General features: G+C 37.6%; 1 pseudogene; it reads left to right on the top strand.

Annotated features, from left to right (window-relative positions):
• LOC114923115 overlaps nt 1-6866 on the top strand; it is a 17562-nt pseudogene that overhangs the window by 1263 nt on the left and 9433 nt on the right.

Raw genomic sequence — 6866 nt, 5'->3', positions numbered from 1 at the left:
ATAATAATAATAATAATAATAATAATAATAATAATAATAATAATAATAATAATAATAATAATAATAATAATAATAATAATAATAATAATAATAATAATAAAGTTGGAAGGGATCTTGGAGGTCATCTAGTCCAACCCCCTGCTCAGGCAGGAATCCTACACCATTTCAGACAAATGGCTGTCCAGTCTCTTCTTAAAAACTTCCAGTGTTGGAGCATTCACCGCTTCTGGAGGCAGGTTGTTCCACTGGTTAATTGTTCTGACTGTCAGGAAGTTTTTCCTTAGTTCTAGGTTCCTTCGCTCTTTGATTAGTTTCCACCCGTTGCTTCTTTTCCTGACAGGTGCGTTCCTCCAGATGCTTTGGAGAACAGCTTGACTCCCTCTTCTTTGTGGCGAGATATTGGAAGACTGCTGTCATGAAGGAAAACCTCTTCCTTCACTTCATTAAACTAGACATACCCAATTCCAGCAACCGTTCTTTATATGTTTTACCCTCTAGTCCCCTAATCATCTTTGTTGCTCTTCTCTGTACTCTTTCTAGAGTCTCAACATCTTTTTTACTTCGTGGTGATCAAAACTGGATACAGTATTCCAAGTATTCCAAGAGTACTGGGCCTAAGAAAGAGCCTTGTGGTACCCCACTGCTTACTTCTCTCCATGTGGATGTAGTACCATTGAGGACTACTTGCTGAATATGGTTTGTCAGCCAGCTACAGATCCATCTGATGGTGTTATTGTCTATCCCACCTTTTCTTAGCTTATTAAGCAGCAGTTTGTGGTCTACTTTGTCAAATGCCTTACTGAAATCTAAGTATACTATGTCCACAGTATTTCTCTGGTCTACTAATTTAGTCACTTTATCAAGGAATGAAATAAGATTGGTTTGGCATTATCTGTTTTTGACAAACCCATGCTGGCTACTGAATATAAATTTGTTTGCTTCCAGTTGTTCGCAGATCTGTTTTTTTATTATCTTTTCCAGGATCTTGCCAGGTATTAAAGTTAGACTGATTGGTCTGTTGTTTCCTGGGTCTGTTTTTTTTTTTCCCCTTAGTGAAGATGGGAACCATATCAGCCCTTTTCCAATCCTCAGGTACTTCCCTAGTGCTCCAGGATTTTTGAAAGGTATGGTGCAATGGTTCTGAGATAATATCTGCAAACTCCTTCAGAACTCTGGGATGTAATCTGTTGGGTCCCGGTGATTTATATTCGTCAAGGTCAGATAGGCATTCTCTTACCATTTTCTTGCTTATTTTTACTTTTGTTTCTAGCTTGTCTTTTGCAGTATTTTTTTGTATGTTGGGCTATAATTTCTTTTTGTGTGAAGACTGATGCAAAAAATGAGTTAAGCAGCTCTGCTTTCTACATACTTTCTGTTACTTTTTTGCCATCTTCTCTCTTTAGTGGACCTACAGTTTCCTTGACTTTTTTCTTGTTATTAATATATTGAAAGAAACTTTATTTATTGTCCTTGATTTCTGTTGTAAGTCTTCGTTCATTCTGAGCTTTTGCTTTCATGACTTTGCATGTTCTGGCTGTCTGCAGATAATCAGCCTTAGTTATGTGTCCCTCTTTCCATTTTTTGTACTTGTCCTTTTTGTCTTTCAGTTTGTCAGAGAGATCTTTGTGCAGCCATGCTGGTTTCTTCTTGAATTTCCTGTTTTTCTTTTTCAGTGGTATTGTCTTGGACTGTACTTTTATGATCCTATTTTTGAGAGTTTCCCATGCTTCTTGAGTTGTTTTCCCCTTTAGGATTTTTGTCCATGGAATCTTTCCTAGGTTCTCTCTGAGTTTGTTAAAAACAGCTCTTTTGAAGTTTAAGATTCTGGTTGGATTATTTTCTATTGTTTGTCTTTGCATTATATTGAATTTCAGCATGACGTGGTCACTTTAATTCAACATTCCAGCAACTTCAACTCCCTCTATCACTTCTTCTCTATTAGTAAGGATTAGGTCCAATATAGCTTTTCCTCTAGTTCTCTACCTTTTGGATGACAAAGTTGTTGGCTAGGTTAGTTAAGAATCTGTTTGATCTCCCACTCGCTGCAGAGTTTGTCTCCCAGTTGATATCTGGATAGTCGAAGTCTCGCATTACTACTGTGGCAGTAATCTATTTCTTCTGATTGATTGGGTGGCTTGTAATATATACCTATGGCAATGTCACTTTTTCCCCTTTTATATTGACCCATATACATTCTGGAGGGATTTTATCTTTGATCACGTGCATTTCTGCAGATATGTAGTGTTCTCTTACATATAGTGCAACTCCCCCTCCTCTTTTTCTAGATCTATTTCTTTTGAACAATTTGTATCCATCCATCAGTCCATTCCAGTCATGGTTTCGTCCCACCAGGTTTCCGTAATGCCAACTACGTGATACCTGCCCTCATGTACTATTGCTTTTAGTTCAGCCTGTTTATTCTCCAAGCTTTGAGCATTTGTATATAAGCATTTAAGACCTTTTTTCCTGTCTGTGGGTATGTTTCCTGCATCTCCTGATTGTCACTGGAGTTTTTCTTTTTTGTCATCACTCCCTACCTCATTGTTAGATTTGTTTTCTTGGGATTTATGTCTGGTTTTGTGTTCTAGACATTCTAAAGATTGGTCACCCTTCCCCCTCAAGGTGGGAAATGAAACTTCTCTGGAGGACATATATGGGGTCCCCTTAACCAACTTGCTCAGACAGAAAAAGCTTCTTGGATAAGCAGTCAAATGTTTTGAACCAACAAGAGAAGAAGTCCTTTTGCCAAGACTCAACTTCCAGATGTCTTAGAACTAATAATTTAGGAAAGACTGTAGGTGGCATATGAATTGTGAATAATCTACTTCATTTGATTATAATGTTGCTCAACACTGATTCACTTGGCAGCTTGTAAAGCGGTATGGAAATATATCGACCATTTGGGCTGGACCTCAACTTTTCATAGTGCTGTCTGGATTTAAAACTGTGAAAGAAGGAATGACCAGCTTCCCAGAAGAATTCTCTGACCGACCAAATGATCCTTTATTGGCTGCTTTAGGGAAAGAGAGGGGTAAGTGCAAGTAGTGAGAAATTGTAGGTAAAAAGCATCACACTGTTATAATTTGTGGTAATATTATTCATAGCTTGGGGGAAGGCATAGTAAACAAAATGATTTATAGGCAAGAGAAATATTGCTTACTCTACTTTACATCAAATTATTGTACACCTCCATAGCTTTCTATCTGGTCCATTACATTCATACATTGATTTAGACATCACATCTTTTTCATTAAACATTTGATAGATATTAAAGCGAGTAGGAAGTGAGCAAATCAGTGCTCACTGATTTGCATAGAAAAGCAACATTTGCATAATTTTATGAATTCACCATCTTTTTTAAAGTTAATAGTGATCTGGCTTTTGGAGTCTTGTATTAGTGCAGTCATTTGGCTTTCACTTTTTCAATTTGTCACTTAATAACTTGATTTTTTGTAATCAACTTCATGGGTATTTTTGTTTTCAATACCAAGTGCTGAATGCTTCTCTCTCTCTTTATGTTTGTGTGTGTGTGTGTTTATGTGTTTGCATGTGTGTAGTATCCTTCTACATTTTAAGCTGTCCCTCTTTCCCTATGGCAGGGGTCCCCAACCTCTGGACTGTGGACCGGTATGTCTCCATGGCCTGTTGGGAACTGAGCCACACAAACAGTGGGCGAGCAAGTGAAGCTTTATCTGCGCATAGGTGGGATGTAGGTTGTGTGTGAAAGCATCCCTCCCCCTCGGTGCATGGAAAAATTGTCTTCCACAAAATTGGTCCCTGGTGCCAGAAAGGTTGGGGACCACTGCCCTAAGGAATACTTTGTTTTATGAACACATGAAATATAAAAGATTTCATGCCAAATTGAATTATAAATTTATACAGAAAAATGTGTACTGAGAAAGGTAACTAGCTAGCTGTATATAGATAGGTGGATAGGTAGACAGGTAGACAGACAGACAGATAAATAGATGATAGATAGAGAGATTAATAGAATACAGACATAGTGATAGATGATAGATAGATAGACTGACAGACAGACAGACAGACAGACAGACAGACAGAGGTATTCTAAAATTAATATGTTCACTTGCTACAATTCTTATGCCACTATTCATTTTATATTGCCCATCAACAATGTCATAACATTTTCTAACTGATATGTGATTAATTTAAGAAGAATTCACATTTATAATGAATTCCAAATTTAAGCAACTGGTTCCTTGGGGTTTAGAAAGTGCTCCTTGTTTCAGCATGTAACTTAATATATTGATAAAACTGCAGTTCTGCATCTTCCTGATTTATCTCTTCAAGTTCATGAACTTTTCTAACAAACCTAGCATAAAGAACTCTTCTGATAAATTGAAAGACAAAAAGGACAAGTATAAAAAGTGGAAAGAGGGGCACATAACTAAGGCAGAATATCAGCAAATAGCCCGAGCCTGCAAAGATGAAGTGAGGAAAGCTAAGGCTCAAAATGAACTAAGGCTTGCAACAAAAATCAAAAATAACAAAAAAAAAGAAATCTTCTTTCAACATGTAAAAAAACAAGAAAAAAGTTAAGGAAATAATTGGTCCATTAGTGGGAGAAAGTGGCAAGAAGGTGACAAGCAACAGGGAGAAAGCAGAATTATTCAACTTATTGCATCCGTATTTAGGCAAAGCAAAAAAACTGAAAAAACAGACCAACCTCTCAAAAACAGTACCGTAAAAAATAGATTAGAAATACAAGTTAAGATAGGCAAGAAAATGGTAAGTGAGCACCTGTCCACCCTAGAAGAGTTCAAATCACAAGGACCAGATGGATTACACCATAAGGTTCTGAAGAAATTTTCAGATGTGATCTCAGAACCACTGAACTATATTTTTCAAAGATCCTGGAGCACTGGGGAACTACCAGAGGACTGGAAAAGAGCTGATGTAGTTCCCATCTGCAAAAAAGGGGAAAAAATGGATCCAGGAAACTACATACCTATCAGCCTGACCTCAATACCTGGGAAAATTCTGGAAAAGATAATCAAGCAATGAAGAAGCAAACACCTAGAGGCAAACAAAGTCATTACCAAAAGCTTACATGGGTTTGTCAAAAACAGATCATGCCAGATAAATCTAATTGCATTGTTTAACCAGGTGACAAAATTAGTGGACCAGAGGAATGCTGTAGATATAATTTACTTGGACTTCAGTAAGGCATTTGATAAAGTAGACCACAACCTACTACTTGATGAGATAGAAAAATGTGGGTTAGACAGCATCACCACCAGATGGATTCATAGCTGGGTGACCGGTCCTCAATGGAACGGCATCTGAATTGAGGGAAGTGTGTAGTGGGATGCCCCAGGGCTCTGTTCTGGGCCCAGTTCTCTTCAACATCTTCATCAATTATTTGGATAAGTGGATAGCTGGGGAACTCATCAGATTTGCAGATGACAACAAGCTGGCAGGAATAGCCAACATTCCAGAAGACAGGCTTAAGATATAGAACAATCTTGACAGACTTGAACATTGGGCGGTATCTAACAAAATGAAATTCAATGGTGAAAAAAGTAAGGCTCTACATTTAGGCAAGAAAAACCAAATGCACAGGTATAGTATAGGGGGTACCTTGCTCAATAGTAGTAACTGAGAGGGATCTTGGAGTCCTAGTGGACAATCACCTAAATATGAGCCAGCTGTGTGCTGCAGCTGCCAAAAAGGCCAACACAGTGCTAGGCTGCATTAACAGAGGGATAAAATCAAGATCACGTGAAGTGTTAATATCACTTTACAATGCCTTGGTAAGGCCGCACTTGGAATACTGCATCCAATTTTAGTCACCATGATGTAAAAAAGATGTTGAGACTCTAGAAAGAGTACAGAGAAGATCAACAAAGGTCATTAGGGGACTGGAGGCTAAAACATATAAGGAATGATTTGTGGAACTGGGTATGTCTAGATTAATGAAGAGAAGGGCAAGGGGGGACATGATAGCAGTGTTCCAATATCTCAGGTCTGCCCCAAAGAAGGAGTCAAGCTATTCTCCAAAGCGCCTGAGACAGGACAAGAAGCAATGGATGGAAACTAACCAAAGAGAGAAGCAACCTAGAACTAAGGAGAAACTTCCTGACAGTTAGAACAATTAATCAGTGGAACAACCTGAAGTTGTGAATGCTCCAACACTGGAGGTTTTTAAGAAAAGACTGGACAACCATTTGTCTGAAATGGTATAGGGCAGGGGGTTGGAATAGATGATCTCCAATGTCCCTTCCAACTTTATTATGATTATGGTTATGGTTATGATTATTAGAATATTTTCCGTCAAGTGGGCATCAACAAATTTAATATAACCTGAGTTTTTCTACCTTGTGGCTGATTTCCTTGTGATATTAATTAAGCCCAGGAAACAATCAACCTGCCATGTGGCAATGAAGCTAACAATCTCGGCTTTTTGCAGTGTTTTCTCTGACACCCTGCATTCAAATATTTCATCCTGAAGTTCAGCCATACATGGTCTAATGTCCAGAAGATTGTTTTGATTTGTCAATTTCATAAGGACTATCAACAATTTCATACACTTCTTTAGACATTTCCTTAATTTGTTTATACATACTAAAACTATTATTTTGTTTGCTCGGTTATTTTGTACCCTTGGACCTTGCACTTATCTTTGAAATATATCATTCTCCAGTTCCTTAGTTTGAAGTTTTTTTAAAAAATAAAAAACGGTGGTTGTTTTTTATACTACATACTTTTCTTATAACGTTTTGTTCATTTATTTGGTATTCTCATCTCAAATCCAGAGAGGTATTTGTCAACAGCTAGACCTAACTGTTTTTTTTTTTAGCATGAATGTTATCAGGAATAACTTATCATTGTCTGCTGATGCCCAC

Source organism: Protobothrops mucrosquamatus, unplaced genomic scaffold (genome assembly GCF_001527695.2).
Source record: "Protobothrops mucrosquamatus isolate PMUCROS unplaced genomic scaffold, P.Mucros_1.0 scaffold1945, whole genome shotgun sequence".
NCBI classification, from domain to species: domain Eukaryota; kingdom Metazoa; phylum Chordata; class Lepidosauria; order Squamata; family Viperidae; genus Protobothrops; species Protobothrops mucrosquamatus.
This window is presented reverse-complemented; position numbering and strand designations above follow the sequence as displayed.